The sequence below is a fragment of the Ranitomeya variabilis genome, chromosome 2 (genome assembly GCF_051348905.1).
Source record: "Ranitomeya variabilis isolate aRanVar5 chromosome 2, aRanVar5.hap1, whole genome shotgun sequence".
NCBI classification, from domain to species: domain Eukaryota; kingdom Metazoa; phylum Chordata; class Amphibia; order Anura; family Dendrobatidae; genus Ranitomeya; species Ranitomeya variabilis.
This window is the reverse complement of record NC_135233.1, coordinates 464,954,265-464,974,536: the sequence shown is the minus strand read 5'-3', so window position 1 is coordinate 464,974,536 and position 20,272 is coordinate 464,954,265.

Genomic DNA, 20,272 nt, shown 5'->3' with positions numbered 1-20,272 from the left:
AATAAAATATTACAACAACATGTGTCTTTATTTCATTAAAGGACTTTGTAATAATGTGTGTGTGTTTTATTAACCATTTTGTACTATTGGATTAATAATGGATAGGTGTCATAATTGACGCCTCTCCATTATTAATCTGGCTTAATGTCACCTTACAATAGCAAGGTGACATTAACCCTTCATTACCCCATATCCCACTGCTGCACGGGAGTGGGAAGAGAGTGGCCAAGTGCCAGAATAGGCGCATCTTCCAGATGTGCCTTTTCTGGGGTGGCTGGGGGCAGATGTTTTTAGCCAGGGGGGGCCAATAACCATGGACCCTCTCTAGGCTATTAATATCTGCTCTCAGTCACTGGCTTTACCACTCTGGTGGAGAAAATTGCGCGGGAGCCCACGCCAATTTTTTCCGCCATTTAACCCTTTATTTTACAAGCTACAGCGCCCAAATTTTGCACATACACACTATTAACATTAGTAGTGTGGAATATGCAAAAAAAAAAAGGGATATGAGATGGTTTACTGTATGTAAACCATGTCTCATATCCTGTTGGGTTTGTGAAGGAGAAATGAAAAGCCGGCAATTGAATTACCGGCTTTTCACTAACACCGCTGCGTATTTCTCGCAAGTCACACTGCTGGTCCGTGTGGAATCCGTATTTTTCTCGCCCCCATAGACTTTCATTGGCGATTTTTTTGCGCAATACGGTGACAAACGCAGCATGCTGCGATTTTCTACGGCCGTACAAGACCGTATATTACGGATGCGTAATATACGGCAGATAGGAGCTGGGCCATAGAGATTCATTGGACCGTGTGCAATGCATATTTTACAGACGTAGTTTATGCGCTAATACGTCCGTAAAACTCGCTAGTGTGAGGCCGGCCTTAGGGAGTTATAAGGGTTAAAAGTTGACCAGCAATTTCTCATTTTTACAACACCATTTTTTTTTTAGGGACCACATCACATTTGAAGTCACTTTGAGGGGTCTATATGATAGAAAATAACCAAGTGTGACACCATTCTAAAAACTACACCCCTCAAGGTGCTCAAAACCACATTGAAGAAGTTTATTAACCCTTCAGGTGTTTCACAGGAATTTTTGGAATGTTTAAAAAACAAAATGAACATTTAACTTTTCTGCGCAAAAAATATACTTCAGCTCCAATTTGTTTTATTTTACCAAGGGTAACAGGAGAAAATGGACCACAAAAGTTGTTGTACAATTTGTCCTGAGTACCCTGAGTGTCCTGATACCCCATATGTGGGGGTAAACCACTGATGGGGCGCATGACAGAGCTCGGAAGGGAAGGAGCGCCGTTTGACTTTTCAATGCAAAATTGACTGGAATTGAGATGGGACGCCATGTTGCGTTTGGAGAGCCCCTGATGTGTCTAAACATTGAAACTCCCAACAAGTGACACCATTTTGGAAAGTAGACCCCCTAAGGAACTTATCTAGACGTGTGGTGACTGGTGAGCACTTTGACCCACCAAGTGCTTCACAGAAGTTTATAATGTAGAGCCATAAAAATAAAAATCATATTTTTTCACAAAAATGATCTTTTCGCCCCCAATTTTTTATTTTCCCAAGAGTAAAAGAAAAAATTGGACCCCAAAGGTTGTTGTACAATTTGTCCTGAGTACGCCGATACTCCATATGTGGGGATAAACCACTGTTTGGGCGCATGGCAGAGCTCGGAAGGGAAAGAGTGCCTTTTGACTTTTCAATGCAAAATTGGCTGGAATTGAGATGGGACGCCATGTCGCGTTTGGAGAGCCCCTGATGTGCCTAAACATTGAAACCCCCCACAAGTGACACCATTTTGGAAAGTAGATCACCTAAGGAACTTATCTAGATGTGTTGTGAGAACTTTGAACTCCCAAGTGTTTCACTAAAGCTTATAACGCAGAGCCGTGAAAATAAAAATTCTTTTTTTTTCCACAAAAATTATTTTTAGCCCCCAGTTTTGTATTTTCCCAAGGGTAACAGGAGAAATTGGACCACAAAAGTTGTTGTCCAATTTGTCCTGAGGTACAAGTCTATAATCACTGCACTCTTAGCGACACTTTTTGCTTCAAGTGAAAAGTCTCTATTATAGGTGAAGAGCGACAAGTTCCGGAAGGGAAAAAGGCTAGGTATGGCACATACATCCACAATATTGGAAGCTTCCGATTGCTAAGGCTGCTTTCACACTAGCGTCGGCACGGGGCCGTCGCTATGCGTCGGCCCGACGTGCGATGTGAAAATAATGCTCGACGTGGGCAGTGGAAGCAGTCTTACGAAGCTTCCGCTGCCCCATTGTAAGGTCCGGGGAGGAGGGGGCGGAGTTTAGGCCGCGCATGAGCGGTCGAAAATGGCGGACACGATGAGCAAAAAATCGTTACATGTAACTTTTTTTGTGCCGACGGTCCGCCAAAACACGACGCAACCGTCGCACAACAGTTGCAATGTGTGGCCATACGTCGCAATGTGTCGCTAATGTTAGTCTATGGGGAAAAAACGCATCCTGCGGACAACTTTGCAGGATGCGGTTTTTTTCCTAAACGACGCAGTGCGACGTATACCAAACGACGCTATTGTGAAACTAGCCTTAGGCTTATTTTCCCAAGGGTAACAAGAGAAATTGGACCCCAAACGTTGTTGTCCAATTTGTCCTGAGTACGCTGATACCCCATATGTTGGGGTAAACCCCTGTTTGGGCACACGGGAGAGCTCGGAAGGGAAGTAGCACTGTTTTACTTTTCAACGCAGAATTGGCTGGAATTGAGATTGGACGCCATGTCGTGTTTGGAGACCCCTGATGTGCCTAAACAGTGGAAACCCCTCAATTCTAACTCCAACCCTAACCCGAACACACACATAACCCTAATCCCAACCCTAACCATAACACTAACCACACCCCTAACCTGAACACGCCCCTAACCCTAATCCCAACCCTAATCAACCGTAAATGTAATCCAAACCCTAACTTTAGCCCCAACCCTAACTTTAGCCCCAACCCTAACCCTAACTTTAGCCCCAACCCTAACTTTAGCCCTAACCCTAACTTTAGCCCCAACCCTAACCCTAACTTTAGCCCCAACCCTAACTGTAGTCCCAACCCTAACTGTAGCCCTAACCTTAGCCCTAACCCTAATGGGAAAATGAAAATAAATGCATTTTTTAAATTTCATTATTTTTCCCTAACTAAGGGGGTGATGAAAGGGGGTTTGATTTACTATTTATAGCGGGGGGTTTTAGCGGGTTTTTATGATTGGCAGCTGTCACACACTAAAAGACGCTTATTGCAAAAAATAGCTTCTGCGTCTCCACAATTTGAGAGCTATAATTTTTCCATATTTTGAGTCATGTGAGGTCTTGTTTTTTGCGGGACAAGTTGACATTTTTATTGGTACCATTTTCTGGCACATGACACTTTTTATTTCTTTTTATTCTGATTTTTGTGAGGCAGAATGACCAAAAACCAGCTATTCATGAATTTCTTTTTTGGGGAGGGGGGGCGTTTATACCGTTCCACGTTTGGTAAAATTGATAAAGCAGTTTTATTCTTCGGGTCAGTACGATTACTGTTATGACCCCAATGGCAGAGGGTCTCAAAAGTACATACCAAGTCTGCAAACACAAAAAACCAGCTCATAGGGCAGTGGTAACTGGGCTGACCATATATCTAATCCTAGCACCACAAATAGCAGCAGCCGGGGAACGTGCCTACGTTGGTTCTAGACGTCTCACGCCAGCCGGAGAACTAACTAACCCTAGAAGGGAAAAGATAGACCTTTCTTGCCTCCAGAGAAAAGACCCCAAAAGTTGGATACAAGCCCCCAACAAATAATAACGGTGAGGTAAGGAGAAAAGACAAACGTAAGAATGAACTAGATATTTAGCAAAGAGAGGCCCACTGACTAATAGCAGAATATAGTAAGATGACTTATACGGTCAGCAAAAACCCTATCAAAATTTCCACGCTGGATATTCAAGAACCCCCGAACCGTCTAACGGCCCGGGGGGAGAACACCAGCCCCCTAGAGCTTCCAGCAAAATCAGGAATCACATTTAGTACAAGCTGGACAAAAAATAAGAGCAAAGCAAAAAACCAAAAGACAAGGAAGCAGGACTTAGCTTAATTTTGCAAGATCCAAGACCAGCAGACAGGAGCAAACAGAAAGGAACTGATTACAACGATGCCAGGCACTGGACTAAGAAACCAGGAAGTTTATATAGCAACACCCCTGGACTAACGACCCAGGTGGGTGCCAAACTGAGGAAAGACAATCCCAGAGTCATATCACTAGTGACCACAAGAGGGAGCCAAAAAAGTCTAATTCACAACAGTACCCCCCCTTTAAGGAGGGGTCACCGAACTCTCACCAAGACCACCAGGGCGATCAGGATGAGCAGCGTGAAAGGCAGACGAAAACGACAAATCAATGCCCATCTTAGCACAAAAGGATCGCCAGAACCTGGAAACAAACTGGGATCCTCTGTCAGACACAATATTCTCAGGAATGCCGTGTAAACGAACCACATTCTGAAAGAATAAAGGAACCAGATCGGAAGAGGAAGGCAGCTTAGGCAAAGATACCAAATGGACCATCTTGGAAAAGCGATCACATACCACCCAGATGACAGACATGCCCTGAGACACCGGAAGATCAGAAATGAAATCCATGGAAATGTGTGTCCAAGGCCTCTTCGGGACAGGCAAGGGCAAGAGCAACCCGCTGGCACGAGAACAGCACGGCTTAGCTCGAGCACAAGTCCCACAGGACTGCACAAATGACCGCACATCCCGTGACAAGGAAGGCCACCAAAAGGACCTAGCCACCAGATCTCTGGTGCCAAAAATTCCCGGATGCCCTGCCAACACCGAGGAATGAACCTCAGAAATGACTCTGCTGGTCCACTTATCAGGAACAAACAGTCTGTCAGGTGGACAAGAGTCAGGTCTACCAGCCTGAAATCTCTGCAACACACGTCGCAAATCCGGAGAAATGGCTGACAGGATAACTCCCTCTTTGAGAATACCAACTGGTTCTGCGACTCCAGGAGAGTCAGGCACAAAGCTCCTTGAAAGAGCATCAGCCTTCACATTCTTTGAACCTGGTAAATACGAGACCACAAAGTCAAAACGGGAGAAAAACAATGACCAGCGGGCCTGTCTAGGATTCAGGCGTTTAGCAGACTCGAGATACATCAGATTTTTGTGATCAGTCAAGACCACCACACGATGCTTAGCACCCTCGAGCCAATGACGCCACTCCTCAAATGCCCACTTCATGGCTAACAACTCCCGATTGCCAACATCATAATTCCGCTCAGCAGGCGAAAACTTCCTAGAGAAAAAAGCACATGGTCTCATTACAGAGCAACCAGGGCCTCTCTGCGACAAAACGGCCCCTGCCCCAATCTCAGAAGCATCCACTTCAACCTGAAAGGGAAGTGAGACATCAGGCTGGCACAAAACAGGCGCCGAAGTAAACCGGCGCTTCAACTCTTGAAAGGCTTCCACGGCTGCAGGAGCCCAGTTAGCAACATCAGAACCTTTCTTGGTCATATCCGTCAAAGGTTTAACAACGCTAGAAAAATTAGCGATAAAACGACGGTAGAAGTTAGCAAAACCCAAGAACTTCTGATGACTCTTAACTGACGTGGGTTGAGTCCAATCATGAATAGCTCGGACCTTGACTGGGTCCATCTCCACCGTAGAAGGGGAAAAAATAAAACCCAAAAAGGGAACCTTCTGTACTCCAAAGAGACACTTTGAGCCCTTAACAAACAAAGCATTCTCACGCAAAACCTGAAACACCATCCTGACCTGCTCTACATGCGAGTCCCAATCATCAGAAAAAAACAGAATATCATCCAGATAAACAATCATAAATTTATCCAGATACTTCCGGAAAATATCATGCATAAAGGACTGAAACACTGAAGGAGCATTAGAGAGCCCGAAAGGCATCACCAAGTACTCAAAATGACCTTCGGGCGTATTAAATGCAGTTTTCCATTCATCTCCTTGCTTAATGCGCACAAGGTTGTACGCACCACGAAGATCTATCTTGGTGAACCACTTGGCACCTTTAATCCGGGCAAACAAGTCTGACAACAAAGGCAAAGGATACTGAAATTTAACAGTGATTTTATTCAGAAGCCGATAGTCAATACAAGGTCTCAAAGATCCGTCCTTCTTGGCCACAAAAAAGAATCCCGCACCAAGAGGGGAAGAGGATGGACGGATATGCCCCTTCTCCAGAGATTCCTTGATATACGAACGCATTGCGGTATGCTCAGGTACAGACAGATTAAATAATCTTCCCTTAGGAAATTTACTACCTGGAATCAAATCTATAGCGCAGTCACAGTCCCTATGAGGAGGAAGAGCACTGGACCTGGACTCGCTGAATACATCCTGGTAATCAGACAAATACTCAGGAACTTCCAAAGGAGTAGAGGAAGCAATAGACACCGGCGGGGAATCACCATGAATTCCCTGACAGCCCCAACTTGACACAGACATTGCCTTCCAATCCAAGACTGGATTATGGGTCTGTAACCATGGCAGACCCAAAACGACCAAATCATGCATTTTATGCAGAACAAGAAAACGAATCACCTCCCGATGTTCAGGAGTCATGCACATGGTTACCTGTGTCCAAAACTGCGGTTTATTTTCCGCCAATGGCGTAGCATCAATACCTCTAAGAGGGATAGGATTTACCAACGGCTCAAGAACAAAACCACAGCGCTTGGCAAACGACAGATCCATAAGACTCAGGGCAGCACCTGAATCCACAAACGCCATAACAGGGTAGGAGGACAATGAGCAAATTAAAGTCACAGACAAAATAAATTTAGGTTGCAAATTACCAATGGCGACAGGACTAACAACCCTAGTTAGGCGTTTAGAGCATGCTGATATAACATGTGTAGAATCACCACAGTAAAAACACAACCCATTCTGACGTCTATGATTTTTCCGTTCATTTCTAGTCTGAATTCTACCACATTGCATTAAATCAGGTGTTTGTTCAGACAACACCACCAGAGGATTCGCGGCTTTGCGTTCCCGCAAACGCCGATCAATTTGAATAGCCAGCGCCATGGAATCATTCAGACCTGTAGGAATGGAGAAACCCACCATCACATTCTTAATGGCTTCAGAAAGGCCATTTCTGAAATTTGCGGCCAGAGCACACTCATTCCACTGAGTAAGCACGGACCATTTCCGAAATTTTTGGCAATACACTTCAGCTTCATCCTGACCCTGAGAAATAGCCAGCAAGGCTTTTTCTGCCTGAATTTCAAGATTGGGTTCCTCGTAAAGCAATCCGAGCGCCAGAAAAAACGCATCAATATTTGCCAATGCCGGATCTCCTGGCGCTAGCGAGAAGGCCCAATCCTGAGGGTCGCCCCGTAAGAAAGAGATAACAATTTTTACTTGCTGAGCTGAGTCTCCAGATGAACGGGGTCTCAGAGAGAGAAACAATTTACAATTATTCCTGAAATTCCTAAACTTAAATCGGTCTCCAGAGAACAGTTCAGGAATAGGTATTTTAGGTTCAGACATTGGACTACTGGTAACAAAATCTTGTATGCCCTGCACACGAGCAGCAAGCTGATCCACACTTGTAATCAAAGTCTGGACATTCATGTCTGCAGCAAGCACAAGCCACTCAGAGGTAAAGGGGAGGAAAAAAGAGAGGAAAGAAAAAAAAAAAAAAAAACTCAGACTTTCCTTTCTTGTAATCCCACTTCTGCAATGCATTAAACATTCAACCTTGGCCTGGCATACTGTTATGACCCCAATGGCAGAGGGTCTCAAAAGTACATACCAAGTCTGCAAACACAAAAAACCAGCTCATAGGGCAGTGGTAACTGGGCTGACCATATATCTAATCCTAGCACCACAAATAGCAGCAGCCGGGGAACGTGCCTACGTTGGTTCTAGACGTCTCGCGCCAGCCGGAGAACTAACTAACCCTAGAAGGGAAAAGATAGACCTTTCTTGCCTCCAGAGAAAAGACCCCAAAAGTTGGATACAAGCCCCCAACAAATAATAACGGTGAGGTAAGGAGAAAAGACAAACGTAAGAATGAACTAGATATTTAGCAAAGAGAGGCCCACTGACTAATAGCAGAATATAGTAAGATGACTTATATGGTCAGCAAAAACCCTATCAAAATTTCCACGCTGGATATTCAAGAACCCCCGAACCGTCTAACGGCCCGGGGGGAGAACACCAGCCCCCTAGAGCTTCCAGCAAAATCAGGAATCACATTTAGTACAAGCTGGACAAAAAATAAGAGCAAAGCAAAAAACCAAAAAACAAGGAAGCAGGACTTAGTTTAATTTTGCAAGATCCAAGACCAGCAGACAGGAGCAAACAGAAAGGAACTGATTACAACGATGCCAGGCACTGGACTAAGAAACCAGGAAGTTTATATAGCAACACCCCTGGACTAACGACCCAGGTGGGTGCCAAACTGAGGAAAGACAATCCCAGAGTCATATCACTAGTGACCACAAGAGGGAGCCAAAAAAGTCTAATTCACAACAGATTACAGCGATACCTCATTTATATCATTTTTATTTATACCATGTTTATTTATATCCACTTTTTGTTATGATAATAAAGGGTTGTTTTTTGCCTTGTTTTTTTTTTTACGGTGTTCACTGAAGGGGTTAACTACTGGGACAGTTTTATAGGTCGGGTCATTACGGACGCGGCGATACTAAATATGTGTACTTTTAATTTTTTTTTTATTTAAATAAAGTAATGTATTTACTGGAACAATATTTTTTTTTCCTTATTTAGGATTTTTTTTTTTTTTTACACGTGTAAATATATATTTTTTTTACTTTGTCCCAGGGTGGGACATCATGCTGTAGTGTCAGATCGCTGATCTGACACTTTGAAAAGCACTGTGTCAGATCAGCGATCTGACAGGCACTGCAGGAGGCTTGCCGCTGCCTGCTCTTAGCAGGCGCTTGCAAGCCACCTCCCTGCAGAACCCGGAAGGAGCCCCGCGGCCATTTTGGATTCGGGACCTGCAGGGAGGAGACGATCGGAACAACGCGATAGCATCATGTTGTTCCGAGGGTCTCAGGGAAGCACGCAGGGAGATCCCTCCCTGCGCGATGCTTCCATATGCCACTGGAACACTGCGATCATGTTTGATCGCAGTGTTCCAGGGGTTAATGTGCCGGGAGTGGTCTGTGACCGCTCTTGGCACATAGTGCCGAATGTCAGCTGTAATAATCAGCTGACACCCAGCGGCGATCGGCCGCGCTCCCCCCTGTGAGTGTGGCTGATCGCCTATTATGTACTTTCCCGTCCCTGGGGATTAAGTCCCAGGTCACCTCAACGGGATAGTGCGTCATATGGCAGAAAGGGGTTAAAAGTAATGGGTGGTGAAGAAAACGCTGAAGTAACGCAGCTATCAGTTTTTGCTGTGTTTCTTTGTGCCAAAACCTGGTAAAGTATAATCAGTTGGTTTTTTTTTGCACTAAACTTTATCAGCTTGCACAAGAGACAAATGTACAATTGCAAAAATGCAGTAAAAATGCAGCAAAAACTAAGCAAAACCTGTTTTTTTTGCAGCATGTTTCTTAATGCCAAGAGAGCAGGTTTCGCCTGCGGAGAAAAAAAAATGCATAAAAAACCCAACGTGTGAACACAGCCTTAGGCTACTTTCACACTAGCATTGTTGGCTGTACGTCGCAATGCTTTGTTTTTTTGAGAAAAAAACGCATCCTGCAAAGTTGTCTGCAGGATGCATTTTTTCCCCATAGACTTACATTAGCGATGCATTGTGATGTATGGCCACACGTCGCAACCGTCGTGCGACGGTTGCGTCGTGTTTTGGCGGACCGTCGGCACAAAAAAAGTTACATGTAATGTTTTTTTGCGCGTCATGTCTGCCATTTTCGACTGCGCATGCGTGGCCGAAACTCCGCCCCCTCCTCCCCGGACCTTACAATGGCCCACGTCGGGCATTATTTTCACAACGCGCGTCGGCACGTCGGGCCGACGCATAGCGACGGCCCCGTGCCGACGCTAGTGTGAAAGCAGCCTTATTCAGATGAATGAAACAGTTGCAGAAATTTTTGAAGTCAGCCAGAGAGTCTATACAGAAGGGTCCTCCTGAAAGCTGAAGAACACAGGCTCTGCTCATGGTGGGCGCACAGCACTCGGAAGCTTTCACTCTGGTAGTTAGTAAAACAGTGTGCATGTGCTGCGCATCCAGTTGCATTTAGGAGCAAGCAAGAGCCATTAGACAAAAGAAATACAATAGCACTCATTAATACTAATAACACCTTGGAGAGAGATTAAACAGCAAATTTACTGCTCGATTCCATTAAATCATATGTTTTATATGAAAACTGTGCTTCATTTATTAACCAATTAGGTAAAGTACCCAAAGGGAGGAGGTTGGAAACCGATTTTTTTTATTTTGCATTGCAGTGCCATCTTCTGGCAAAGTTATAAATGATCTATTCTGAAAATGTTATGTCATTTGTTGTTTTTCACTAATTGTTTGATACATTATAAAAAGTTGTTTCCTTTCCGTTATAACAAAGGTTAAGGCTCTCTAACTAAGGGCTAATGCACATTTTCAGTCCGAGTGCGATCCGACCAATATTAGTTTATTATATTAATAATCTGGGAAGGGGCCTGATGAACTCCCTTCACCTCCCTGACTACACCGATAGCGTGAGAACTTTCTCATGCCCTAGCAGTGATGCCAGTGAGGTGAACAAATTAATTGCCTAAAAACTCAGCTCACCTTATTCATGTCACCGCGAGACACCGATGCTGCACTATGACGCTTATCTCAGTGTCCCTGCGGGCTGCCAGGCTGAACTCTCACATCATGCAAACGTTCATCCTGGCATCTAGATGTAGCAGAGCTCGGCTCCTCATGGGGCAACTGGATTATCTTCTTGTCGGACAGGTGAGGTATATGGTTGTTTGGTTATTTATTTAGTTTACAAGGGACATGGGCTTCAGTGAATTAGGTGTAAAAGTGTTTTTTTTTTATTTCAAATAAAAGTGTTAGTGTTTTTATTTCAATTAAAGGACTTTATTGTGTTTTTCATTTAAAATATGACTATGGGGTTAGAGACAACTCTCCACTGCTAACCACTGGGCTTGATGTCAGCTGGCAATACTAAGCTGACATCAGCCCCAATACTATTACCCCACTTGCCACCGCACCTGGGCAAGTGGGAAGAGTGGAGACTAAGCACCAGAACTGGTGCATCTTATGGATGTGCCATTTCTGGGGTGGGTGAGAGCTGATGTTTTTAATCAAGGAGGGGGCCAATATCTATGGCCCGTTCCTTGGTTATTAATATCAGCCCACAGCTGTCTGCCTAGCCTTTGCTGGTTATTAATTATAGGGTGTACCCCATGTAATTTTTTTAGGGGGTCCCCATTTTAATAACCAGTAAATACTAAGTATACAGCTGTGAGCTGATATTAATAGCCTGGGAAGCTCCATGTGTATTACACCCTTCCCAGGCTATAAGCAACTGCCCCCAGCTGTCACCTTTTCCTCAGCTGGTTAACAAAATTTGGGGGGATCCCAAGCCTTTTTTTCCTGTAATTTGCATACGGATTGCATACGCATGTCATAGGGATGTCATATGGATGCTAGGTGAGAAAAATCACATTGTACTCTCATGACACTTGCATAACAGTCGTCCGACTTTTCCGGAACAACACTGGACCAATTTTATTAATGCTGGAAACATGTTATTTGAAGCAGCATGACTGTTTTCATATGCGATATGTAGAGAGACCCTGTCTATTATGTCTAGGATGGCAGCTATTGAAGTTTTTTTTTTTTTTTTTCAATTTTCTGCAATACAGTTTTTAACTACTAAAAAAAATAATAAATGAGGAATAGTTTAAGCCAGTATGGATCAATATAGTCCACGTCTAAGGATAATAATAATGCCATTTGTGATGAGACTTTTATATTAATTTGAGATATCAGATCAATAACAGAAGGATCTTACTTTTGCATATCTCCCTTTCACAGGACACATACAGGCAGTGTCGGACTGAGCTGCCAATTGCCCACCAGTAACCAACTCCAGGGCCACACTTTTCAGCTACAAGATAATGTGACATTATCCTCAATCACAAATGTATATAATAATGACCTGGGCAGATTGTTAAATGAATAAGATGCCGCCTTTGTACATAGTGATTCCAGTATATAGTGCCAAGTACTGCTTATATAACAGAGAGGTGACCCACCGGAGGATTCTCCTGTTTTCCGGTGGGCCAGTCCAAGCCTGTATACAGATCCGGCATTCAATGCAAATGACTGCTGCACCTCTACCAGATCATCAATGGATCTCGTCCTATTCAGTTTGCCTTTTTTTGCCCACAAAGTATGTGAACATCCCTCCTCATTGTGCTCTGCTGTTTCAGCCAGAGCCATTGCAAAAAGCTACGTAAAACCAAGCACACAGCCTCATAATCTACAGTGGCAGTAATATGGGACATACTAAAGAAATTATTTTCTTTAAACGTGGCACTGTCCTAAGATGCCAACCTTGCCACAAGTCAGATCATTGAATTTCTGAAAGATCTAATGAGTCCATGTAGTCTCCCCCCCCCCCCAGCCTGACTGACAGCTGCAGCTTGTACTGAGCAGTGTGAGGTCTCAGCAGCAGCAGCGAGGAGGGACCCTGAGGAGCTGTCAATCAGTATAGGGGGACAGACATTAAGTTTAATATCTCTTAAAGGATCATACAGCTATTCTGATATAGATTATCAAAGTATGTACATCTGGCTCATCAGGAGTAAGAAATTTATTTAATAATGTATTTATTGTTTATTACACACCCAATCCTTTTGTTCTGCAAGGAGATAAGATGCTGCCGGCCTATAGAGAACATCTGAGCCTACATACAAAGTATGAAGAAATATATGAATACATTTACACCAGTTTATTACTATTGTGCAGCGCCCCAGGTTCCTGGTCATTGCAGTAATATCATTCTCCTCTAGGGGGAAGTGATGTTACGTTTGGAGGCAATGAAGGAGATCTCTTTACCAGGTACCACAAACATACAACACATTTCACACTCCAGTCCACCAGGGGGAGATATGCTCCTATTTATTAGGGCGCTCTTCACACTTTGGTAAAACTGGTGGCCTGGAGAGGAAGTTAGGCAGTTGCTATCTGAGCTCCGCTAAGGTAGTTGGTCCCTGACAGGGGTGGGATCCTGTCAGAGGCCTAGACAGAAGGTCACGGAGCTGTGCCTGCCCCACGTGCGGCAGTTCCTAAGAAAGTACACGAACAGAGAACTGTATTGTAGAGAGGGTGAGAAAGAAGTCATAGCAAAGGAGTGGATACCAGAAGGAGTTCTGCCCTGCACAGGCTGCCTTCTGAGGCGCAGGATCCCGGTAGCCGGAACACCGAGGGAGCAACAGTCCTTTATGCCTTGCTCCAGAGACCGGCAGGACAGCTAATTGCAAGTTACTGATCTGCCCCATACCCAGGAGGCAAGGTGGCACCCACGAGAGGCTGGGGCATGATAGAGTCCCTGTAAAAAGCCTCAAGCCACCGGTTATACGGGTTGTCCTATCCATCTGGGGGACAGAGAGAGAGACATAACATCGATAACATCTACAACAGTTGTGAGGACCTTATGAGAGGCTCAGCAGTAAGGTACTACAACACCAAGGCGCTAGAGGAAGGCTACTGATTTCTACCTGGATAAGGGGACTCTGGATTTGCCTCCAAACTTGCCGGACTCTGCCTGCCCTGTGGTCTGGTGCTCTGGACTGTGGAAGCTGAAGCCTCCAGTAAAAGGTAAAGAGACTGCAACCTTGTGTCCTCGTTCTTCACCGCGCCTCACACCATCCACCATCTACACACTGGGAAGCCCTGGGGATACACTTAACCTGTGGGAAGGTATACCATCTAGCTGCCATAACATCACCCCAGCGGACCCCTTAAAGCAGCGTCGGTCACCCTGACCGAATACCACAGGTGGCGTCACGAACATTTCCCCTTTAAAGACCTTTCCCTTTTACACGGACGTCCCAGGGCCACAGACCGGGTCAGCCACCGTGACATCCCCCTGTGAATCGAAGGACCCGGTACCGAGTACCCCACTGCCCCACGGGGGCGCTCCAATTGCACTTTTCAATAGAGTTGTGTCCCTGCATTCAGTAATGCTAGGTGCATACCCCTTTGATCGGAGATATAGTAACGCATTTATTAATTTATTTATTGCTACAGTTTCGGGGGAAAAAAATAAAACAAAACAATCTTCCTCACTGGTGTGCTGTTGCCTTATATCATGTTTTTGTACATATTTTTTAAGGTTGTTGAATAAAATAAATACACATTTTTAGCCACCTTCGCTTACAGCTGGATGTTTTTTACATTTCATGTTAAAAGGAAAAAATGTTATAAGAAAAGATTCCCCAGAATGGTTCTTTCATTTGGAACACAAGCATTTACTAAAGCAAACATGTCTGGGAAGATGACAGCTCTTCTTTCACGCCATTTTGATCGCTTCTCCTTGCATTTGATGTTTAATATTCCTGATAATTTTCCCATAATTCATGATTGTGATGACATCGAAGCAACCATAAATAAATGACTGCCATCCTCTTGCCGTCTGCTCATCCTTTGCTTGCCATTGCCTCCCGTACTTTCTCCTTTGCTGTTTCTACAAGACGCTGACCTTGTATTTACTTAGTGACAGAGATGAATCTAGTGCGATGTATTCTGCGGCCGGACGCCATGTTCTCACAACTTGCAGTTGAAATAACAATTAATTTGCATTTTATTGTAATCACCTGACACCATCAATGCAACCATTACTGACACAATTGGGAATAATTCTCTACTGGATCAGAAGGGATTGTACTGTCAGAGGATATTGATACACAAACCAGTATCAGATCAGTTGACACCCGGCCTCCCCACTTATCAGCTGCTATTTGCTTCGAGGCCACCGGATATAAATACACGGAACACAGCTGCAGAACACATCTCCATTCATTGTGTAGCACCCACTGCTGGGTACTGCAGAACAGCTCCTGAAAATAGCAGCTTGGTGGGTGTAATCTGATGTTGAGCCCTTAACAATCTGATATGGATGATCTCTCCTATGGATAAGACCCCAGATAGAGTCAGCACATCGTTACTTGTACTGGTTGTAGTACTGAGCACAGCCGGACGGTCCTGTCTCTTCTTCTTAACATCAGGTTGTCCCTTCAACCTGACGCACTCTGATGTCATTATCCACTCAGGTCATTTAAACCCAACACTGGCAGCAGAATGCCCCCTGTGTATTCAGGTAGATGGTGTTCCTGCTGCTCCACTAACCCACCACTACAAACTCAACTATGCTATACTAGTCATCCTGGTTTCAGCACTGCAACATCGAGCCTCATTGTCCAACTGTATTGTTCTGTGGTGCCAGATCTGCTACATCAAGCGCTCAAGGGCTTACACATTGCCACTCTGCTAATTCGCAAATCTATCTCCTCTGTTATCGTAGTCATTGCTGATCCAGCTCTGCAACACCAGTCATCCCTGATCCAGCTCTGCTACAGCGGTGCATGCTGATCCAGCTCTGTTACACCGGTCCACGCTGATCCAGCTCTGATACACCAGTCATCACTGATTCAGCTCTGCTACACATGTGCATGCTGATCCAGCTCTGTTTCACCGGTCCACGCTGATCCAGCTCTGCTACACCAGTCCATGCTGATCCAGCCCTGCTACACCAGTCATCCCTGATCCAGCTCTGCTACATCAGTCCACCCTGATCCAGCTCTGCTACACCAGTTATCGCTGATCCAGCTCTGCTACAACATTCGTTGCTGTTCCAGCTCTGGTACATCAGTCCATGCTGATCGATCTCTGCTACACCAGTCCACCCTGATCCAGCTCTGCTACACCAGTCCACCCTGATCCAGCGCTACTATACCAGTTATCGCTGATCCAGCTCTGATACACTATTCGTTGCTGTTCCAGCTCTGGTACATCAGTCCACGCTGATCGAGCTCTGCTACACCAGTCCATGCTGATCCAGCTCTGCTACACCAGTCATCCCTGATCCAGCTCTGCTACATCAGTCCACCCTGATCCTAGCCTGCTACACCAGTTATCGCTGATCCAGCTCTGCTACACCATTCGTTGCTGTTCCAGCTCTGGTACATCAGTCCATGCTGATCGAGCTCTGCTACACCAGTCCACCCTGATCCAGCTCTGCTACACCAGTCCACCCTGATCCAGCGCTGCTACACCAGTTATCGCTGATCCAGCTCTGATACACTATTCGTTGCTGTTCCAGCTCTGGTACATCAGTCCACGCTGATCGAGCTCTGCTACACCAGTCCATGCTTATCCAGCTCTGCTACACCAGTCCACGCTTAACCAGCTCTGCTACACCAGTCCAGCCTAGGACAATGAAGGTGCACCCAGTTTTTCATGTATCTTTACTAAAGCCTGTATCTCCTAATACCTTCCAGGGACGTGTTGTGCCACCTCCGCAGCCTGTGGTGATTGATGGGCAAGAACAATTCGTGGTGGAGGAAATTATCGATTCCAGAATTCGCAGGAATCGGCTCCAATATCTGATAAGATGGCAGGGATATCCCCCTGAGGAAGACTCTTGGGAACCTGTTGTGAATTAGACTTTTTTGGCTCCCTCTTGTGGTCACTAGTGATATGACTCTGGGATTGTCTTTCCTCAGTTTGGCACTCACCTGGGTCGTTAGTCCAGGGGTGTTGCTATATGAACTTCCTGAATGCTCAGTCTGGTGCCTGGCATCGTTGTAATCAGACCTTTCTGTTTGCTCCAGTCTGCTGGTCCGGGTTCTTGCAAAATTAAGCTAAGTCCTGCTTCCTTGTCTTTTGTTTATTTGCATTGCTCTTATTTTTTGTCCAGCTTGTACTAAATGTGATTCCTGATTTTGCTGGAAGCTCTAGGGGGCTGGTATTCTCCCCCCGGGCCGTTAGACGGTTCGGGGGTTCTTGAATATCCAGCGTGGATATTTTTTATAGGGTTTTTGCTGACCGTATAAGTCATCTTACTATATTCTGCTATTAGTCGGTGGGCCTCTCTTTGCTAAATACCTAGTTCATTCTTACGTTTGTCTTTTCTTCTTACCTCACCGTTATTATTTGTTGGGGGCTTGTATCCAACTTTTGGGGTCTTTTCTCTGGAGGCAAGAAAGGTCTATCTTTTCCCTTCTAGGGTTAGTTAGTTCTCCGGCTGGCGCGAGACGTCTAGAACCAACGTAGGCACATTCCCCGGCTGCTGCTATTTGTGGTGTTAGGATTAGATATACGGTCAGCCCAGTTACCACTGCCCTATGAGCAGGTTTTTTGTGTTTGCAGACTTGCTATTTATTTCTGAGACCCCCTGCCATTGGGGTCATAACAGTATGCCAGGCCAACATTGAATGTTTTATGCATTGCAGAAGTGGGATAATAAGAAAGGAAATTCTGAGTTTTTTTTTTTCTTCCTCTCTTTCTTCCTCCCCTTTACCTCTGAGTGGCTTATGCTTGCTGCAGACATGAATGTCCAGACTTTGATTACAAGTGTGGATCAGCTTGCTGCTCGTGTGCAGGGCATACAAGATTTTGTTACCAGTAGTCCTATGTCTGAACCTAAAATACCTATTCCTGAACTGTTCTCTGGAGACCGATTTAAGTTTAGGAATTTCAGGAATAATTGTAAATTGTTTCTATCTCTTAGACCCCGTTCGTCTGGAGACTCAGCTCAGCAAGTTAAAATTGTTATCTCTTTCTTGCGGGGCGACCCTCAGGATTGGGCTTTCTCGCTAGCGCCAGGAGATCCGGCATTGGCGAATATTGATGCATTTTTTCTGGCGCTCGGATTGCTTTACGAGGAACCCAATCTTGAAATTCAGGCAGAAAAAGCCTTGCTGGCTATTTCTCAGGGCCAGGATGAAGCTGAAGTGTATTGCCAAAAATTTCGGAAATGGTCCGTGCTTACTCAGTGGAATGAGTGTGCTCTGGCCGCAAATTTCAGAAATGGCCTTTCTGAAGCCATTAAGAATGTGATGGTGGGTTTCTCCATTCCTACAAGTCTGAATGATTCCATGGCGCTGGCTATTCAAATTGATCGGCGTTTGCGGGAGCGCAAAACTGCTAATCCTCTGGTGGTGAACAGACACCTGATTTAATGCAATGTGATAGAATTCAGACTAGAAATGAACGGAAAAATCATAGACGTCAGAATGGGTTGTGTTTTTACTGTGGTGATTCTACACATGTTATATCAGCATGCTCTAAACGCCTAACAAGGGTTGTTAGCCCTGTCGCCATTGGTAATTTGCAACCTAAATTTATTTTGTCTGTGACTTTAATTTGCTCATTGTCTTCCTACCCTGTTATGGCGTTTGTGGATTCAGGTGCTGCCCTGAGTCTTATGGATCTGTCATTTGCCAGGCGCTGTGGTTTTGTTCTTGAGCCATTGGTAAATCCTATCCCTCTTAGAGGTATTGATGCTACGCCATTGGCGGAAAATAAACCGCAGTTTTGGACACAGGTAACCATGTGTATGACTCCTGAACATCGGGAGGTGATTCGTTTTCTTGTTCTGCATAAAATGCATGATTTGGTCGTTTTGGGTCTACCATGGTTACAGACCCATAATCCAGTCTTAGATTAGAAGGCAATGTCTGTGTCAAGTTGGGGCTGTCAGGGAATTCATGGTGATTCCCCGCCGGTGTCTATTGCTTCCTCTACTCCTTCGGAAGTTCCTGAGTATTTGTCTGATTTTCAGGATGTATTCAGCGAGTCCAGGTCCAGTGCTCTGCCTCCTCATAGGGACTGTGACTGCGCTATAGATTTGATTGCAGGTAGTAAATTTCCTAAGGGAAGACTATTTAATCTGTCTGTACCTGAGCATACCGCAATGCGTTCGTATATCAAGGAATCTCTGGAGAAGGGGCATATCCGTCCATCCTCTTCCCCTCTTGGTGCGGGATTCTTTTTTGTGGCCAAGAAGGACGGATCTTTGAGACCTTGTATTGACTATCGGCTTCTGAATAAAATCACTGTTAAATTTCAGTATCCTTTGCCCCTGTTGTCGGACTTGTTTGCCCGGATTAAAGGTGCCAAGTGGTTCACCAAGATAGATCTTCGTGGTGCGTACAACCTTGTGCGCATTAAGCAGGGAGATGAATGGAAAACTGCATTTAATACGCCCGAAGGTCATTTTGAGTACTTGGTGATGCCTTTTGGGCTCTCTAATGCTCCTTCAGTGTTTCAGTCCTTTATGCATGATATTTTCCGGAAGTATCTGGATAAATTTATGATTGTTTATCTGGATGATATTCTGGTTTTTTCTGATGATTGGGACTCGCATGTGGAGCAGGTCAGGATGGTGTTTCAGGTCTTGCGTGAGAATGCTTTGTTTGTTAAGGGCTCAAAGTGTCTCTTTGGAGTACAGAAAGTTCCCTTTTTGGGTTTTATTTTTTCCCCTTCTGCGGTGGAGATGGACCCAGTCAAGGTCCGAGCTATTTATGATTGGACTCAACCCACGTCAGTTAAGAGTCTTCAGAAGTTCTTGGGTTTTGCTAACTTCTACCGTCGTTTTATCGCTAATTTTTCTAGCGTTGTTAAACCTTTGACGGATATGACCAAGAAAGGTTCTGATGTTGCTAACTGGGCTCCTGCAGCCGTGGAAGCTTTCCAAGAGTTGAAGCGCCGGTTTACTTCAGCGCCTGTTTTGTGCCAGCCTGATGTCTCACTTCCCTTTCAGGTTGAAGTGGATGCTTCTGAGATTGGGGCAGGGGCCGTTTTGTCGCAGAGAGGCCCTGGCTGCTCTGTAATGAGACCATGTGCTTTTTTCTCTAGGAAGTTTTCGCCTGCTGAGCGGAATTATGATGTTGGCAATCGGGAGTTGCTGGCCATGAAGTGGGCATTTGAGGAGTGGCGTCATTGGCTCGAGGGTGCTAAGCATCGTGTGGTGGTCTTGACTGATCACAAAAATCTGATGTATCTCGAGTCTGCTAAACGCCTGAATCCTAGACAGGCCCGTTGGTCATTGTTTTTCTCCCGTTTTGACTTTGTGGTTTCGTATTTACCAGGTTCAAAGAATGTGAAGGCTGATGCTCTTTCAAGGAGTTTTGTGCCTGACTCTCCTGGAGTCGCAGAACCAGTTGGTATTCTTAAAGAGGGAGTAATTTTGTCAGCCATTTCTCCGGATTTGCGACGTGTGTTGCAGAGATTTCAGGCTGGTAGACCTGAC